Genomic DNA, 21,021 nt, shown 5'->3' with positions numbered 1-21,021 from the left:
CAGTCATCATTCCAGCAGATACTGAATACGGTTTGTGTAATCTGGACACTCGCAAATGGAATTCAGATCCTCATTTAAATTTATTTAATATAATATTTCGCATGAAATTGATAAGTATGCAATTCACTTGTCATGGTTAGGCCAGTGATCTTTTAGTTTATGAGTACATGAAAACAACATGTAGTTCTCACTGTGAGCTTACTAAGCGCTGGACATTTTCCTAAGCATTTTATTCATTAACTGCTAAAGGAATTATAAAAAGTGGGTTACATCACATCCCATATTACAGATGAGGAAACAGAAGTTCAGAGAGGTTAAGTACTATGCCCAAAGATTCACAGCTCATAAGTACCACAGCTGTGATCCCAACCACTACGAGGCTTACAAATGAAGTGGAAGACAAAGCCACAGGCCACAACCCGCACCGGTCAGGGCCATGTCTCAACTGTCTAATGAGAAATAGACACGGCAATTTAATAAGAATGATAACCAAAGACTGGAGTGGCTTGTTAAATCAGCTACTTAATGGAGTCATACACTGTCAAGTCAACGCATGTTTCATAAGAAGGTGACTATGTCTTTAAATGAATAATCTCAACCTCAAGAGACAATGTCTTGAGAAATCCCTGGTCTGTTTTCAGAGTGGAACCAAGTTTGGCCTGGAGAGGCAATGCAGAGCAATGGAGAAGCTGTGTATCTGGCATTCTTTGGAAAAACGCACTCAAGCCAGAAAAACAAAGGGCGAAGATACAGAACCTTCTTTTTATTTAAATATCCAGTCTTTAAGTAGAACCAATAAGAGAACCAATAAGAGGCCCAAAGTCACCCAAACAGCCTGAGAAATAAATATCAGGAAGCAATTAAAAGGTCCATTCCACGGGAGAGCTTGCTAACCACAAAAATGCAAGAACACAACTGTGATCTTTTATCCATTTGACTCTTCACTAGCCAAGAGTACCAAGCAACAACTATGCCATTAAGTATTCACTCCACCTTCTTCTTTGGCTCTTCTGGATTATTTCTGCTCATGCTGTTGGGGACATTTTGCACATTCAGGGCAAAAATATTATAGAACCACTATGTCAAATTTGGGGGGGGTGAATACATTTCTGATTACAACACTCTTGCCTAAAACCCTTTGATGTTTCCTCTTCAGCTCCTGGACAAAGCCCACGTTCCTGCGCATGGCATCCGCTGCCATGCGTTTTGATTTAACTGGAATAAAATCAAGTAGTCGCTGCACAAAGCAAACGGTAACAATGATGATGATAAGAGAAATTCACTGAGCATGTATTAAGTACTAAGCCGTGTACATGTGTCATGCATTCACTCCCTTCCACCACTCTATTTTACAGAGGCAGAGAGATGGAGGAAAAGACTGACTGACTGCTCCCGGACTCTCTTTCTCTTGGGCACCCAGCTCAACTCTACTTCCCAGCCTCCTCCGCAGGTAGCAGCAGTCATATCGCTAAGCTCTAGCCAATGGACTGTGGGAGAAAGTGACAAGCTTCACTTCTAGCCCTGACCCATAAAGCCTGGAGACAACAGTTCTCAAACCACACTTCTCAACGGTCACGTCCTAGCGCCCCCCGCCCTTTGATCATGGGCCAGCCATGTTGCATCCGTGGGACCCTTGAAGCACCATGTCTTAAGTCTGGCTACTGTACTGGAGAGACCGTGTGGAGAGAGATGTGTAGAGTCCACATGGAGAGTGGGAAAAAGCTTAGCGGTCCCAGCATCTCAGCTAAATCCAGCCTCCAGCCAACCTCCTAGTTGAATAAAGCCTCAGGAGTGACCACCGTCAAGGCCAGCAGAAATGTTCAGCTGAGCCCAGCTCAGATGGAAGAACCATGAGCAAATAACATGGCTGTTGTTTTAAGCACTAAGGTTTGGGGTGGTTGTTATGCAGCCACAGATAATCGAATCAACATCTTCTCGTGTTGAAGACAGCAGAGCCTGGGTCCTTGAATCACTGCTTGGAGCAAGGCATCCCACCAGTCGTGGACACTCTGACCACATGAGTGAGGAGTAAACTTGTACAGTGGGATTTTAGGATATACGTGATGTAGCAGCTAACCTCACCTTCCTATATTCCTCTGTACACACAGATAACAAATCTGAAGAGCCTGAATGTGGAGTCCTAGCCCCTGGAACCTCTCCTGTACTTCTCCCCACTGAACCACATAACAGCCCATTCCTTGACTGTCTACATTTTCACATGGAAAGAAAGCAGTTGGTCAACTGGATGATAAAATAAAAACTAATCATTATAAATCATTTTGTGGGAGATGAAGAAAGTCTTTTATGAGCAAGAAGGTAAATATATGTCTAATGGCATCCTTCAGTTTCTAAATAATATATTGTCAACATTTAGAAACAGGTGATGCTTTTGTCTTTCAGAATTAGGACCTACTATGAGAAAATGGCATAGTGAAATTTCATTTAGATGACATTCATGACTGATACAATAGTGACTTCATTGGTCCAATTAACCTCTCTCGACCAATACCATAGAATCGGCAAATTAAGGTCTTAATATTCTTTCTGATTATACATAAAAAATGCAAATTGTGAAGGACATTTCAGTCCTTCTGCTACCTTAAAGAGCACAATAAAAATGTGGTATCTTTAAGTTTAATTATCCATCAGACTCTACCTCTGGATGGATCAGAGCTTGCAGAAGTGAGGTGACAAGTCCTTAACCGCAGCTATCTGCCCTCCCCCCACGCCCCAGCACTTGACCTTGGTCTGATTTCTATCATCCTCCTGCTACTACTGTGACCCATTTGCAGGGAGAGTGGGAGAGTGGGAGAGTGAATTTTAGATCCTTCAGATCTAAAAATCTACCATCAAAGCCAAAGCCAGGTATTGGGTAGCTGGAAAGTTACTTGAGGCCATGGATCTGAAAGAGTCAAAACTGTAATAAAGAACATCTAACATGTAGTCCGTGCTTATTCCCTCCGTGGATACTGGCTATACTCTAGAGGCAGATACGTAGGATTTTCCCTGTATTGCATACAAGAAAACAGAGACACAGGGTGCTTGAGTAACTTGCACGACTAGGGAGTAAGCAGTTCAAACCCGGGGGTCTGTTTCCAAATGCCACGCGTTTAACCCCTAGGCTATATCAAGCCGGTGACCTTTTTCTCAACGAATCCCTTATGGACCCGGTGCCCAAAGCCCTGATGGATAGAGGCACAGAAATGTGTGCGAACAGAGGCCAGGGCAGCAGGAGGAAGCAGAACAGAAAGCTGATGAGGCCATCACCTCCAGGAAAAAGGGGAGGGACTGTGTTCGAGGGAAGAGAGGCAGGCATTTTAGAAAACCTTGGGAGTGTCGTACCATGGACCAGTAGGAAGACGCACTTCACGATTTGGGGGAGAGGTGGAACACGAGGAAAGGGGCGTTTTAGGAAAGGTGAACGAGGCAGAGTGGTGCGGAACAGATAGGAAGGGGATAGTGAGAGCAAGCAAACCCTGAGGTCTACGGTGTGCGTGGTAAACAGAGGCGCCGTGCATGACATCAACTGACAAAAAGGCTTTTGGCAGCAATAGCCCAGGCGCCCCTTAGGGATGCTTTCTTTATGAGAGTCTCTCAATTTTTCCAGTAAATACAGATCCCCAGGGAGGCAGGTCCAATATCCTACCTGGAGAAGTACCTTTGGGGGAGAGTGAGAAACTCGCATGTCATTTTATGTGTTGGGGGGGGGGTTAGATCTGGAAAAGATCATTCTCTTCCGGTTCTCATAGAGACACCTGAATTTGAGGTCACTGGCTTTAATGTGCTGCAGAGTGGGGCATTTCTTTTTCAGGCTGCTCCTTCTACCCACATTGTGAGGAAAGCTGAGTTATAAGAATGAATGCTTTAGGTTTCACCCAAAAAAGGATGCGCAGATGAGAGGATACTCATTATTGGTAAGATGTCATGTGGACGCTCTGCAGAGTGGGTCATTTATTCGGACAGGGGCAGACCCACTGCTCAAGAGACAAGGAATGAATTTGGAACAAGATTATCTAAAAGATACAGGGATGTTGAAGCAGCGTTGTCCCACACTGGAAAGCTCAATCCCCTATCAGATATTTCTAAATCAGCAGGAAGTAAAGCAAGCCTTAAGCAGAGATGATTATCATATTTAGAAGGGGGAAAACTCTACACTGGAAACCGACAGGCAAAACAAAACAGGCAACAGCAACAACAAATACCAAAGTGAATTCCTTTCCCGTTTCTCCTTTCAATGCTACGCTTGACAACATTTCGTTTCATCAACTGCATTTAACACTCCACAGTCTCCTCTCGATGAGGTTTTTCTCTAATAGGGAAGGAAAACAATTCCCTACAAATGACCTTAGACTTAATAAACTTATTGCCCGAATGAATTAGTTTCGAGTATCACCAAACATGCGAACATCAGTCACCTCGAATCTGTTGCCCAAAACGTGAGCTGTGCACGATCGGCCCCTCTGTCTCAGTTTAAGATAATGTATCTTATTAAACTCGCTCAATACCTAGTACAAAATCATCAGGCATTGTTGTAATACTTCAACCGGAATGGGAAAAGGCAACTTACACATTTCAATCGAAGGCTCGTCATTAGCTCATCTAAACCCTTCGTTGTTGAGCAAATGAGCAAACACACTATTTTAAATAAAGGTATATGCCTCTGCGTTACTACACTGCAGAAAAAACCTAGCTTTAATACTATTCTTGGAGTATTTGCTTCAAAAGCAAAATTCGTTCCGATGCAAGTGGTGACAAATCTTTGAACAAACTCTGTCAGGACCAGTAGTTCCCTAACCTGGTTGCACGTTAGAATTACTTGGTGCATATCTCAACTGAAAGAAAGAAAGAAAGAAAGAAAGAAAGAAAGAAAGAAAGAAAGAAAGAAAGAAAGAAAGAAAGAAAGAAAGAAAGAAAGAGAAGAAGAAAAGAAAGAAAGAAAGAAAGAAAGAAAGAAAGAAAGAAAGAAAGAAGAAGAAGGAAGGAAGGAAGGAAGGAGAAAGAAAGAAAAGAAAAGAAAAGAAAGAAAGAAAGAAAGAAAGAAAGAAAGAAAGAAAGAAAGAAAGAAGGAAGGAAGGGAGAAAGGAAGGAAGAAAGAAAAAGAAGAAAGAAAGAAAGAAAGAAGAAGAAGAAAGAAAGAAAGAAAGAAAGAGAAAGAAGGAAAGAAAGAAAGAAAAAAAAAAGAAAAGAATTACTCGATGAAGTTTTCAAAAACACCCATGCCCGCACACCCCTCCAGACCAGCAAGGTCCGACAGACCTCTCTGTGATGATGGAAATGTTTGTTACCTGTACTGTCTGATATGGTGGCCACGAGCCACCCATGGCTGATGAGCACTTGAGATGAGGCTAGTGGAATGGAACCATTTAATTTTTAGTTTTATTAAAGCTTCCTTGATTGAAATGTAAATAGCCACAGTGGCTAGGAGCTACCACCCTGGACAGCGCAGGTAGAGATCAAATCAGCTAGACTCTAGGGTTGGGGCTGGGGCTTTGGTAGGTTTACAGGGCATTCTGGGGGATTCTAATGGCAGTTCAAGACGAGAACCACTGCAATGGCCTGGGATTTAGAAAACTATCGGGTGGCAAATGCCTTGCCCTTCTTCCTTTTTCTCCAAATTCCACGAAGCATTTGCCGTGCATCTGGCCTCTCTCCCTCGTGCTTCCACCCCTCCCTTCTAGCACCCCTTCATACCCCGCTGTGATAGGTGTGCTATGTCTACACTCCTTTATCCCCTGATCCTGCCAGACTTCCCTGACACCAAGGGCAGATGGTTTATTTCTGCTACAGAAATAAAACCTAACGGTACTACCGATTGGGAATTAAATCCCCAAACACGCGCACCCGTGATTTAAAGTTGTTTTTCACTTGTACAGGCTTCACACAGATGCCACTTTTTATGATGTCGGCCGTGGTCGCCGTGGGGAATATTTCTAACGGTGGTTTGGTTTGCGGGCAGTGTGATAAGCAGGTCTCACGTGCTCACGTGCAGCTGTTTCCTTCCAATGGGACACAGTGTTACAACACAGCAGCTGCACAGGGGGCCCCGTGACCCGACCCGACTGCCAGCCTTTAAATTCCAGCTCAGCCCACAGCTGGCCACGGAAGTATCTGAGCATTTTAGCCTCAGTTACCTGCTCTGGGAAATGGAGATAAAGAACCGTCCTCTGGGGAGAGCGGAGCGACGCATGTAATTTGCATGATGAATGAGACGTGTGAGACACACACACTGTCCTGGACCCAGATTTTGATTCCCCATATGCTTGCGGACGCGCACGTGCGCACACACACACACACGCACGATTTCGTGGTGAGTAAAATAAATAGCAGGGCACGCTTTTCAGGAGGAAGTCATGGAATTCACAAAAGCATGTTCTCAGCACATGATTCATTAACGTGGCAAGGCAAAGACCATTTGGAAAGTGGCTAATGAGGAAGAAAAATAATACGCTAATGTGGTTTTTTAAAAATACTGAACTTAGTTATTTTAATGAGTCTTCACTTTTATCGACCCATTACCAGTTAGTATTAATGGAACACAGAAGTGTGTGCAAACAAACATAGATAAACATCACCTGATTCATAAAAATGGTAGGACTCGGAACCCCAGACCTCAGTGATCCCAACAGAAAGAGCAAACCACACAACTGTCAGGCACATAACACTTTGTCGACTTTTTGGTAATCTCAGTTGCTGTAGCCTAATGTGCTCCAACGTTGATTTCACTCACAAGGCGCCACTGATTCACGTTCACGTTTTCGACACTGAGTTTCGCTACCTTCTTCCTTGTTAAATATCCAGCTGTGGTAGAACGACTTTTTAATGTAAGAAAATACGAAATTACACCCTGTTAGCACCACGAGAGTTTGTAGTCAACACAACTGTTAATGGTAAGGCTTGCTCATCGGTGACTCACGGCACAGATAAGCTAAGCTGGGAGCTATGTCCTGTCCCCAGGGGATTCAGAGATGTGAGGAATAACTAACATTTCTTGTGAATGTACATAGGTACCCATTATTATTCCTAGCCCTAATTATGTACTCCCTGCTTTAATCATGAAATCACTTTATGAGTTATGTACCCATTTCACAGATGAAGAAATCAAGCACCAGGAGGTTAAGTAACTTGCCCGAAGCAATAGGATGCAAGCGACAGAGCTGGGATTCAAAGTCATAGGCCTTAACCCCAGAGTTTGGGGTCTTAACCACCACCCTACACTACCTCCCTGTGAGTACCATACCTTTCTCTCACGGTATGGCAAACTCTGACTCAAGAAAGTACATCAGAAATGACCAGAAGTGTGAGGCGGTCCCAGGCTCACCGCAAACCCTCTCTTATTTTGTTTTCCTACAAAGTAAAATTCTAAAGTTGTTGAATTATTACTTCTAACACATCGATGGAGGCATGGCTTGACCTTGAGGTGGCAACTGTTGACCTAGAGCAGGGATGGACAAGTTACAGCTCAAGCCATATCCGGCCTCCGGCCCGTTTTTAAAAACTAGAGCCCAGGGAGGCCCGGTGATTTCCATCTTGGGGAGGGTTTGTCCTGATACAACAGCAGAGTTGAGTGGTTGCCTACAATGTCTATGATCTGGCCCTTTACAGAAAAAGTTTGCTGACCTTGTTCTGGACCCACTGAAAAGAAATCACCAGACAGGTAGTACAGGAAATGATGGAGTTTCCTACAGCGTTTCACTATTTCAAACAGCAAAGGAACTGCCTCCTTTTACAACCATTATTACAACATACACGTACGTACGGATGAGCGGATGGGTCCATAGAGATCGCTCAACAGCTTATTTTTCCTACATGTTTCTTTTAAGGACCTAAATGACCTATGCACTTAAGATGTGTAGGAATCACTTGTGATGTCTCCCTGAGGGAAGCAAGGGGAGGACTGGGGATGTTTAAATGTCAGTTATTTTCCCAGAAAACGTTAACTGTCTATGATACTTCCCTCTTATGTAACCATCACACATCACCTCCCCACCCTTCATATTTCAGCTATTTTCTTGACTCTGATTTAAACGTTGATTCTCTGCACTTATGCCTTTTCTCCCTCACTAGGCGGTATGTTCCAGAAGGATAGACACAGCACTTAGAAGAAACAGCACTTGAGTTTTATACTTTTGCATATCTGTTGGTTGAAAGAAAGCTCTTGGGAAAGTACGCTTCTGCATCCATACAGAAAACCATTTGTGTCTATTAGCATGGAAACAAGACCAGCGGGTAGTATTTATATTTAGGACATTTGTTCTAAAGTAGCAAAAATCACTTCCAGTAAAATTGAAAAAAATCTTGCTTCCTGGCTTTTACTGTTAAGTGTCAAAACATGTAAAAGGGGCAAGTGAACAGAGAGAAACTATTTGCAGAATGACACAAAATGCGAGGTATGACATAAAAACAAATCATCTGAACTTACTGGCACAGACCTGAGTTGTCAGTTGCTACGTTTCGGACATTTTTTCCGGAAATGTTCTCTTCTAAATATATTACTTTTAAAATGATACGTTAAAAACTGTTTCAAAGACCTAGCTAAATGTTTTTGCGTAAGGAAAATAATGCTTCCTTTGAGCAATGAAATGTACAGAAACTGAAGGGTGTTTTGTTGTTGTTGTTGTTTTGGTTTGGTTTTTCTTTTATTTTAGAGAGAGTGGGGAGAGGGGCAGAGGGAGAAAGAGAGACTCCCAAGCAGACTCCATGCTCAGTGCGGAGCCCCATGTGGGGCTCGATGCCACTACCCTGGGATCATGACCTGAGCTGAAATCAAGAGTCAGATGCTCAGCCGACTGAGCCACCCAGGTGCCCCGAAACTGAAAGTTCTAAAAATACATCATACTAATATATTATGGGGGCTTGGGGAGTTATAATTAATGGGTGCATTTTTAACCACCTTTATTTTTTAGGGCAGTTTCAGTTTCACAGCAAACTTGAGTAGAAGGTGCAGGCATTTCCCAAATATCCCCTGCTCCTACGCACAGCCTCCCCCACTATCCACGTCCCGCAACCAAAGGGGACATTTGTTACAACTGATGAACCTACACTGACACATCATCATCACCCAGAGTCCATAGTTTACATCAGGGTTCACACTTGGTGTTGTATGTTCTATTGGACTGGAAAGACGTATAATGACATGCACTCATAATCATAGTATCATATAGAGTATTTTCACTGCCCTAAAAATCCTCCGGGCTCTGCCTATTCATCCCTCTCTCCCTTATAACCCCTGGCAACCACTGATCTTTTTATGGTCTCCATAGTTTTGCCTTTTCCATAATATCAGATAGTTGGAATCAGGCAGTATGTAGCCTTTTCAGATAGGCTTCTTTCATTTAGTGCATTTAAGGTTTCTTCACGTTTTTGCATGGCTTGATCGCTCATTTCTTTTTCGCACCAAATAATATTCCATTGTCTGGATGTACCACAGTTTATCCGTTCACCCACTGATGGACATCTTGGTGGCTTCCAGGTTTTGGCAATTATGAATAAACATCCATGTGCAGGTTTTTGTGTGGATGTAGGTTTTCAGTTCCTTTGGGTAAGTACCAAGGAGTGTGACTGCTGGATAGTATAGTAAGAGTATATTTAGTTTTGTAGAAACTGCCATACTGTCTTCCAAAGTGGCCGTACCATTTTGTATGCGCCCCAGCAATGTACGAGAGATCTTGTTGGTCGGTGTCCTCACCAGACTTGATGTTGTCAGTATTCCAGGTTTGGACCTTTATAGTAGGTACATGTTATTTTAACTTGCATTTCCATGATCACATATTACATGGAACATCTTCTCAGGTACTTATTTGCCATCTGTGTATCTTCTTCAGTGACGTGGCTATTAACGTATTTGGCCCATATTTTATCACGTTGTTTGTTTTCTTGTTGTTGAATTTTAAGAGTTCTTTGTATACTTTGGACAGCAGTCCTTTATCAGATGTATATTTTGTGAATATTTTCTCCCTGTCTGTGACTTGTCTTCTCATTCTTTTGCCATTGTCTTTCATGAGCAGAAGATTTTAGTTTTAATAAAGTCCAGCTTATCAATTATTTCTTTCATGGACTGTGCCTTTGGTATTGTATCTAGAAAGTCATCACCATACCCAAGGTCATCTGGGTTTTCTCCTGTGTTATCTTTCAAGAGTTTTATAGTTTTGCATTTTACATTTAGGTCTGTGATCCATTTTAAGTTAATTTTTGTGGAGGGCATGAAGTTTATGTCTAGATTCATCTTTTTTTTTTTTTTTTTGTATGTGGATATCTATTGTTGTTCCAGCACTACTTGTTGGAAAGACCATCTTTGCTCCATTGTATTACCTTTGCTCCTTTCTCAAAGATCCCTGACTATACTTATGTGGGTCTATTTCTGAGTTTTCTGTTCTGTTCCACTGATCTATCTGTCTATTCTCCTGCCAATACCACATTGTCTTGATGACTGCCATTTTATACTAAGTCTTCAAGTCAGGCAGTGTCATGTCCAACTTTATTCTTCTCCTTCATTATTTTTTTAAAATTTTTTTTTAACGTTTATTTATTTTTGAGACAGAGAGAGACAGAGCATGAATGGGGGAGGAGCAGAGAGAGAGGGAGACACAGAATCGGAAGCAGGCTCCAGGCTCTGTCTCCTTCATTATTATGTTGGCTATTCTGGGTCTTTTGCCTCCTCATATAAACTTTAGAATAAGTTTGCCAATGTCCACAAAATAGCTTGCTGGGATTTTGATTGGAATTGCCTTGAATCTATAGATCAAGTTCAGAAGAACTGACATCTTGACAATATTGAATCTTCCTATCCATGAACATAGGATCTCTCTCCATTCATTTAGCTCTTTGTTTTTATTCATCAGAGTTGTGTGGTTTTCCTCATACAGATGTTGTACATATTTTGTTAACTTTATACCTAAGTATTTCATTTTTGGGGGTACCAATGTAAATGGTATTGTTTTAACTTCAAATTCTACTTGTTCATTGCTGGTATATAGAAAAGCGATTGGCTTTTGTATGTTAACTTTGTATACAACCTTGCTACAATTGCTTATCAGCTCCAGGAGGTTTTTTGCCAATTATTTTAGATTTTTTACAAAGTTAATCACATCATTTGTTAACCTGGTGGAGATCCAGGAGATAAAACCCACAAAATTATAAGGGCCTCCTGATGACTGGGTCTCCCTGGAGTTTTTAACTCTCAGAGTTGTCCACACCAAGCCTCCAGCAATTCATCAATTACAGTTCAGGTTTCCCTACCCCAGCACTGGTTCCCTTGGAGATTGCTGCTCCAATAAGTTTAACTCTCTGTATTCACCTGTTGGTCTCTCCAATATTTGGAAGCAGCAGTTTGCCCTGTGATCTCACTTCTCCTATGGATCTAAGAAGAGCTGTTGACTTTTCAGTTTGTTCAGACTTGTACTTGTTAGAGGAAGTGGTGACTTCTAAGCTTCTTACATGCCAGACCAAATAACCAAAGTTCTGATGCAATTTTTTTAGATAAAATTTACATGCCATAAAATTTGCCATTTTAAAGTATAGGATTCAGTGGGTTTTTTTTTTTTTAGTATATTCACAGATATAGGCAAGCATTACCATTATTTAATTCCAGAATATTTTCATCACCCCCCAAAGAAACCCTAAACTCATTAGCACCCCAGGCCCTGACTACCACTAATCTATGGAGTTGCCTATTTTTTACTTTTAATATAAGGGGAATTTTACAATAATATGTGGCCTTTTATTCCCAGTTTATTTCTCTTAGCATGTTTTCAGGGTTCATGCATGTTGTAGCACATATTAGTACTTTGCTCCTTTTTATGGTCAAATAATATTCATGATTTGGATATACCAAATTTTGTTTTAGCATTCATTAGTCGATGGACATTTGGATTGTTTCCACATTTTGGCCATTATGACTAAAACAGCTGTAAATATTCATGTACAAATTTTCACGTGACTATAGGTTTTCAATTCTCTTGGGTATATGCCTAGGAGTGGAATTGCTGGGTCATACAATGACTCTATAAATAGCCCAACAAAAACAACAACAAAACCTTAACAACGTGAGTTGAAACACTAAGATCTAAAAATATTTTTTACTGTGAAACTCATTTTCCACCTAGTTCCTTTCATGACAGAGAAAATATCAACAGCCATAAGCAAACCCATACAATGTTTCCACTTTGTATAGATTGGCTCTCAGAGCTTTTACCAAGCAGTGAGAAGAAACACAGTCCTTCAGTTTCTTTTCTTTTCACAGGATGGTGATCATGAGTATCTTGAAAAATTTAAACAATGTGGTAGCATTTGTCTTTTAATTTTTGATTTAAAGCTGATTTTTAGAAATTAGCCAGGTAATGGCTCTACCAAAAAAAAGCAAGTAAACTCTTTTAATCCCTCTATGTTCATCTTTTAATTTCAATGACTAAGTGTTAATATCTAGTCTGGTAATTTGCCATAAAATAAAGTACAGTTCTGAGCCTAGTTCATTTCAAGGAGATATTCTTGTCTCTATCAGGAGAGAAGGTAAAAATAAAATGTTGCACTGCTTAGTTCAATAGCTTTGTTTTAATTGCTCCCGTGTTCTTTAATATCATTGCTCTTGGGGGGAGGAGCCAGAAGAACTTACTACCTCTCGCAAGATAATCATTCTATGCTACAAGAGAGGAAGCAAAGAAATGAGGAAGACAATCACCTGAGCTTCTTTCTGGCTCTACACAACACTACACTGCACCCTCTAGGGTTGAGAAATAGAGAAGCCACTGGGACGGACAGAGTGGTTGGCAGAATAACGGACCCCCGAAGATGTTCACAGTCTAATTTAGAAATCTAGAAATATGTGGCCTCACGTGGGAAGAGAAACCTTGCTGATGTGATTAAGTTAACGGGGAGCGTCTCCTGGATTGTCCAGGTGGGCCCAGTGCAAACGCATGGATCCTTAAAATAGGAGACTGTTGTCTCCCTGATCTCACTCCAGTGAGACCTGTGTCAGATTTCTCACCTACAGGGCGGTAAGATAATAGGTGTGTGTAGTTTTAAGCCACGAAGTTCGTGGTGCTTTGTCATACCAGTGAAAGAAAATGAATACAGAAGGAAGCAGGACGTTTGTGTCTACAAGGGACTCATAAATCATCTAAAGCAGGATTTCCTAAATTGTTTCATGATCAAGTAAGTTTGAGAAAGTTGTTCATGTTAGTCCCATCTTAAACAGTCACATTAAACAATAACTAAAGAAAACTTGAGAGGTCCTGCACAGGGAGAATTGTAACACAGAGTGTCTTCTCACCTCCTTTTCTTTTCCTTTTTTTTTTTTTTCTTTCAGAACATCTCTTCACGTCCCTCGGAGTGCTCAGAGAACAGATGGGAAATGCTGAACTAATCCCACCTGCTCAATTGAAAATCTGAGACCCAAAGGGAAGAAGAGAGTCGCCAAGAAGCAGTTTGGCAACACAAAGATATAGCCTTGGCCTCACATTCCTCCTCTGGAACCCTGTCTAGGATGCCACTCTTTCCCACTGAGAAGAAGACACCGTTTTCTGGCACCCAAGTTGATCTAAGATAGACCTCTGGTGGGAAGAAAGGATATCAGGTGAAAATCAATCCAACAAAGCTCATAACGGATAAAATTCTCTACTCAATAATAACAAGGCCAATGTGGCTGCTTTAGCACGGAACATATTTTATTGTTTAAAATGAAAGCATTTAACCAACTATTGAAAATTTACTAATTTCATATTAACAAGAAGAATGCCATAAAATATTTCCCCACGGCCCTAAAAGTGCCCAATTCTGCTGCCAAAGTCCATTTTCCACAAATGCTGGTTTCCACAAATGCTAATTTGAGAAGGAACAGAGGTACAACAAAATGCCGTTGTTTTCCTTTGCAGCACTTAAATAATGCTTTCTCCACATTTCCCACTGCCTGTTCCAAGAGCTGTGAACCCACTGTCCTTTGATGTTTTTCAAATACACATAAGCCACATCCTTTTCCAGAAAGTGAATACTGTTTTTCCACCACCTCAGATTTTAGATGATGATGATGATGATAATAATAATAATAAAGATTTTGACTAACATGGCAAACAACTTTGAATACCTATTTTAGGCTGAACACTGTACTACATGCATCACAAGAGGAATCTCATTTAATCTTTATAAAAAAAAACGATTAAGGAAAGTATTACTATTAACATATGTATGTATGAGCCAACTAAGGTACAGAGAGTTTAGGTACCTTGCCCAAGGTCACAGAACAAAAAGTGATGGAGCCAGAATCTGAACATAATCTGATTTAGAGCCAGTCTTCTGTAAGCAGTAGGCCAGTGGTCCTCAACTGGGGTGATTCTACCTCCCAGGGGACATCTGGCAATGCCTGGAGGCATTTTCTATCCTCACAAATGAGAGGTGGGGTGCTCCTGGCATGTAGTGGGAGGAGGCCAAGGGTGCTGCTAAGCATCCTTCCGTGCACAGGACAGACCCCCACAACAAAGAATGATCCCACCCTAAATGTCAAGAGTTTCAAGGTTAGGAAACACTACTCTAGTCTCATGCCTCCCAAAGACCGCCATTTTGAATGGGCCATTTGGGCCATTTGTTTGAATGGGCCATTGTTGTTTGGTAAGATATGTGGTTCTCATTTCCGGGTTAGAAAGCTCTGGCTCCACCTGGGAAATGAGGTTATCTTGTAGCATCCATTTGCTCAAGCATTGCAGTTGGCAGTTTTATACTACACCCTGGCATCCTGGGACATTAGGTCATTTTAGTTTTTGCCTTTCACTGGACACATGAGAGAGGCACTAGCCCAGTAGGGAGTGTCTGAGAGGGGCCAGGAAGAAGATTCTGGTTCTCATTAGCTTTGCCTTGTAGTCCAGAAAGCACGACAGCAGCATCTGCGTCACAGATAATGGCAACGGCAAAGGGACACAGCCACAGTGGGTTGCCTGGGGTGCAGACCGAGCTCAAAAGTCAAAATATTTTCAGAGAACAGTTCTGCCATATCTACTCAAAACGTAATTGTTCATACCATTTGACCCAGCAATTCTAAGAATGCATTTGATAGAAATATTTACAAAATGTGCAAGACACAGCCACAGAAACTCATTTCAACACCATCCCTGATAGCAAAGCAGAATAAAAACAATAGAAATGCATGCATATGTTCACCAAAGGATGTGTGCTCGAATGTTCATGATAGCATTATTTTCAACTGCTAAACTCTGTGAACTAGCCAAATGTCCATCAAAGGAGAATAGATAAATTGCAATATAACCACACAATGGAATACTACATAGCAGGGAGAATGAATAAACAAACTCCGACCATCTACAATAATATGACTGAATCTCACAGACACCACTTGGAGCAAAAGAAGTCTGGCACAAAAGAGAATGTACCGTATGAAATCACGAATACAAAGTATAAAATCAGGCAAAACCAATCTGTGCTATGAAAAACAGATTAGAAGTTACTCTTGGAGGGAAGTGACTCGAAGGGAGTCCAAGGGGGCCTCTTGGGTACTGGTCATGTTTCTTCCTCATCTTCCGCATAGTCGTGTTCGCCTTGTGGAGACTCATTAAGTGGTAGGCTTGTGCAGCTTTCTACACGCGCATTATATATGTAAGCATCAACAACCTAAATGTCCATCACTGGATGGCTGGCTAGATATACTATGAGGTGGGATGTCTACTCAAGAGAATTCTGTTCAGCCGCCCAGAAAAATGAAGTCACCCACTCTGTATAAACGTGGAAAGGTGACCGCTATATATGAAATTAAATAAGGATGTGGTAGAACGGCATGATAATATGTCTACTATGATTTCTACAGGAAATACGTGTTAGTGTAAGCACAGAAAGTTCCAGAAATTATATCCTCAAATGGTTAATAGTAGCTGTCCACTTGAGGATGGGATTCCTAGGGACTTTGACATTCTGCCTAATGCATACCTATATTGTTGAATTTATTTATAAATACGTTTTATGTTTGTACTCAGAAAAAAAAGGATAAGTAGAAAGTTAAGGTGAACAAAATACGCCTTAAGTTTGAAACTGTTATTATTTCATCGTTCAGGAAGATGAGGGTTGTTGATGGATGAAGGAAATGATCATGAAATAAACCCAGTTCCTCGCCTGCAGGGTTGCTAATTGAACCCAGTGGTGGAGGTCACGTTGGTTTTTGTGCTGGCAATCTGAACAATTGATTCAAATTAGCACTTGTGTGCTGGGTTGTTCCACATTCAAATCTAGTTATGGTGTGGCCACCGCAAACGGGATTCTTGGCCACACAAGGAATGTGTCTACAAAACGGCCAAACAACTGGCTCTGTTTGATTACATGAACAAAACCATATAGTCAGAGGAAGGAAAAATCAAAACAGCTGCACCCAAAGTAACCCACTCGGATGGGTGGCTCATGAAAAGTACCCATTCATTGAATCAACATTTTAGCAGCCTCATGCAGACTCCGTGAAAGATCCAGTTTGAAACGAAATACTCATGAAAAAACCGAGAGACCATATGAAACACTTTTTTGGCCCACCGTCAGCAAACGTTTGCTGAGTGCTCACTGTGGTCTGCCATCATGATAAAACTGTGGGTCTGATTCTACTATTTTATAATCGATTGCAAATGTCATCGTGTTGCGTGTTCTTAATTCCCTCCATGGCACTGAATGGAAGTTCACTTAAAAGAAAAAAAAAAACACTGATACGGGCAAAGTTGATAAAACTACAACTTTTCAAATATACTAAAGGTCTAAGAGACATATAGGACAGGCGGGGAGATCGTATCCCACGGATCTCAACCCTGGCTCCCCATCAGACTCAACTGAAACATGGTATCTGGAGATGTTCCTAGCCATCGACGTTTTTAAAAGGTCCCCAGGTGATTCAAAACTACAGTGAGAGCTGGAACCGAGGCTCAGACCAATTGACTCAGAAGCCAGGTGTAATGGGACCCAGACATGAGTACTATCGAAAAGCTACACGAGTAGTTCTAAAGTATAGTCTTCAGAGAAACCAATTTTTTCTAAATTAACATTAAAGAAGTCAGAGGTGGCCTTCCCAGAAGCATTTTGTAAAGAGACCCCATATTACTTGCTCTCAGATTGTGAAGTATTGTTAGGAAAATGATCACATGAAATTCTACCATGATATGGCTTCAGATGTTTCACCATTATTCATATATATATATATATATATATAGAGAGAGAGAGAGAGAGAGAGAGCGAGAGAGAGAGAGAGATCGTTATAAAATCTTGAAAACATGTTTAGAACATGTATTTTTAAATAAATTTTTAAATGTTTATTTTTATTTTATTTTTCAGAGAGAGAGAGAGAGAGAGAGAGAGCAGGGGAGGGGCAGAGAGAGAGGGAGAGAGATCCCTAGCAGGCTCTGCGCTCGAACTCACCAACCGTGGGATCACGATCTGAGCCAAAATCAAAAGTTGGACACTTAACCGACCGAGCCACCCAGGCGCCCCTAAATAAATTTAAGTCGGCGTGAGTTTAAGGCACTCAATTAGATCCCTGATATAAACAAAAGCTAAAAGCAACATTGTGTAATTGTATTTATAGAGAAGACACCATGTAATGGCAACCTACTTGTAAACACAATCCGAGTGAAATAACTAGCCTGATATCACTGCCATACACAGGGTGTCAAGTCCTAGATGGTCAAGGTTGCACAGCCTAAGGCAGACTGAGAAAACACTTCCTTAAAGTTGAGAGCAGGAAACATGCCGGTTACTACCTCAAGGCTTTTAAGAGTCCCAGTCTGAGCAGGGCACATCTTGAGAATGAGAATGGACGGAAGGCATGATTTAGCCCATTCATTTATAAATGAGTTACCAGGGAGGATGAGGGCCTCCTCCACTCATGCATTTCGGAACAGAAAAAAGGTCACGCTTATAAAGTGATTTTTTCTGAAATTTACGTATTTCTGAAGCCCACACACTTCCTCTCTTTCCTCCATTCCTTAGACTATGTTAGATTAATAAGATATGACTAAACTATGATTGCCCACTTGTTTTCATTAGCCACAGTATAAATCAAATCTCATGCTTCTTTTTGCTTGCTCAGGGGGTCAATTTTAACACTGAGTTAAACAAAACTCCTTGGGAACCATTAATACACCTTTACGGTTCTAACATAGACCATGCAAAATTTAAATTGTATACTTTTTCAATTATTAGCAGCACGCATGGTTCCAACCCTTTATAATGAAGAAGACCACTGGCATATTCCATTTACTTTTATTTTTTTCACAATCATTTCAATGCTTTTTAAATAATCTGAAAAATGGGTGATTTTTCCCCACTGGATATTTTTTGAACAATAATTTCATCCAAATAACTATTGTGCTGCTTTCCCTATTCGACCCATTATCATTTTCTTTTCTTAAAATTTTTTAATGTTTATTTATTTATTTTGAGAGAGAGAGCACACAAGCAGGGGAGGGGTAGAGAGAGAGGGAGAGAGAGATTCCTAAGCAGGCTGCACACTGCCAACGCAGAGCCCGACGTGGGGCTCGAACTCATGGATCGTGAGATCATGACCTGAGCCAAAATCAAGAGTCAGACGCTTAACTAACTGAGCCACCCGGGCGCCCCTCTTTACCATTTCTAAAAGGAATGACAGAATTTTAGAACTTGGGGCTCAATGTTTGGACCTATAAGGACCCTGGAACACCGGTCTTTCCACAACTGCATGCTGGGTCCAGGTACCCACTCCATTTCCTGTACCTCTACACCCAGTTCAATTCTCTGGTAACTGTGGGTCTGTGGTCCTCCACTGGGAGCAATTTTTTTCCCCTTCTCCCTTAGGGAACATGTGGCTATGTCTGGAGACACTACTGGCTGTCACGACTTGGGGAGGAGGTGCTATGGGCAGCTAGTGGGTGGAGCCCAGGGAGGCTGTTCGACACCCTACAGTGCACAGGACAGCCCCACCACAATAAAGAATTATCTAGCCCCAGGGGCGCCTGGGTGGCTCAGTCGGTTCGCCATCCAACTTTGGCTCAGGTCATGATCTCACAGTTCCTGAGTTCCAGCCCCGCATCGGGCTCTGTGCTGACGGCTCGGAGCCTGGAGCCTGCTTCGGATTCTGTCTCCCCCTCTCTCTCTGCCCTTCCCCCGCTCGTTCTCTCTCTCTCTGTCTCCCCCTCTCTCTCTGCCCTTCCCCCGCTCGTTCTCTCTCTCTCTGTCTCCCCCTCTCTCTCTGCCCTTCCCCCGCTCGTTCTCTCTCTCTCTCTGTCTCTCTCTGTCTCTCTCTCAAAAATAAACCAATGTTAAAAAAATAATAATAATAAAAAAGAATTATCTAGCCCCAAATGCCAAGAGTGCTACTGTTGAGAAACCCTCCAGCACAGGCTCTCGGAGATCCACTTTCCAGCCACGTGTTCTATGATCCCATTTACACAAAGTGTCCAGAAGAGGCGAATCCACAGAGACAGAGACTAGACTGTGGTGGTCTAGGGCTTGGGGAAAGGGAAACATGAAGAGACTGCTACGGAGCATGGGATTTCTTTGCAGGTGATGAAAATGTTCTGGAACTAGACTGTGGGGAAGGTTGCAAACTTTGCAAAGATACAGAAAATATATTAAAACTCACTCAATTGTACATTCTAAGTGGGAGCTTTATGATATGTAAATTCTGTATCAATAAAATGATTAAAATTCTTTTCATAGATCTTTTAATAATTTCTTTTTTTAGCATTTATTTATATTTGAGGTGGGGGGGAAGGGGCAGAGAGAGGGAGATACAGAATCCGAAGCAGGCTCCGGGCTCTGAGCTGTCAGCACAGAGCCTGACATGGGGCTTGAACCCACGGACCGTGAGATCATGACCTGAGCCCATATCAAGAGTCGGAGGCTTAATCGACTGAGCCACCCAGGTGCCCCAACACTTCATTCCTTTTTATGGCTGAATACTATTCCATCAGATGGATCCCATGCCATATATTTATATGTGTCCTAAACCTTGGATGTTACAGATACTCAACAAATACTTTATACTAATGCTTTAAAAATTCTAGAGACGTGTGAAATGCTATTGAGAATAAACTTAGCACGTGACTATGATTCTCCTGAGAGCATGATGATGATAAAGATGATGCGCTAGGTAAGACAAAGAAAAATGGAGACTTTGTTACTATTTTTGTAAAACTATGTTAGCATTATCCTGGGGAAGATGCTGTCTACAATTAGAACAGACTTGCACTTACTCCACAGACTTCTGTGACAGACTAGTGCATCTGTTTAATTTCATTTCAAGTAAAAATTGCCTGTAATAAAATGTATGTGAGTAGAATTAAATTAATTTCTGGTCTTCTTCCTGATTTATTTCATTCCGCTGAATTATATCAGCTTCAAATCTAGTTAGTATCCCAAGCAGACATACCACTCATGACGTGATTTTTTTTTTTCTTAAACAGGCTATGCTATCACTGGATCTTAACATAAGTTAGGGATGTGAGGAAGAAGATGCTTGCCGGACAGCTGCTCAGGGCTCTGTCCGTGTTCGAGGGGCCAGGAGCTAAAACAATAACCGGAGTGGTTACCAGGAGTGACAACACATCGCTGATACTTAGGTCCCACCACCTATCTCTTGTTTCCTGTAGAATGGGCAGATCGCATAAAAATCATATTCTGACATTTTGTATTTATATCCCTGTGGGCAGTTCCTTAAGAGACGGAGATGAAAAGTATGCCACTAAAGTGTAACAATATAAGAACGTTCTGTCCAAGAACAATAGGGGAAACTCTGCAGAGCACATATGTGAGAACGATCATTTCCAACCTTTTAGGCGGTGACTTATTTCCTATGCTGCATTAAATTTGCTCCTTTCTGGGCCGCCTGGGTGGCTCAGTCGGCTGAAAGTCCGACTTTGGCTCAGGTCGTGGGTTCGAGCCCTGCATCGATCGGGCTCTGTGCTGACAGCTCGGAGCCTGGAGCCTGCTTCGGATTCTGTGTCTCCCTCTCTCTGCCCCTAACCCACTCGCATTCTGTCTCTGTCTCTCTCAAAAATAAATAAACATTAAAAAAATAAT

At 41.7% G+C, this 21,021-nt stretch overlaps 1 protein-coding gene across 3 annotated transcripts in view; it reads right to left on the bottom strand.

Moving 5' to 3' along the window:
* Window positions 1-21,021, bottom strand: part of ARHGAP6 (Rho GTPase activating protein 6) — a 450,271-nt gene that overhangs the window by 83,574 nt on the left and 345,676 nt on the right. The window lies entirely within an intron of this gene.

The sequence above is a fragment of the Panthera pardus genome, unplaced genomic scaffold, assembly GCF_024362965.1.
Source record: "Panthera pardus isolate Hobbes unplaced genomic scaffold, ASM2436296v1 HiC_scaffold_27, whole genome shotgun sequence".
Taxonomy (NCBI): domain Eukaryota; kingdom Metazoa; phylum Chordata; class Mammalia; order Carnivora; family Felidae; genus Panthera; species Panthera pardus.
This window is presented reverse-complemented; position numbering and strand designations above follow the sequence as displayed.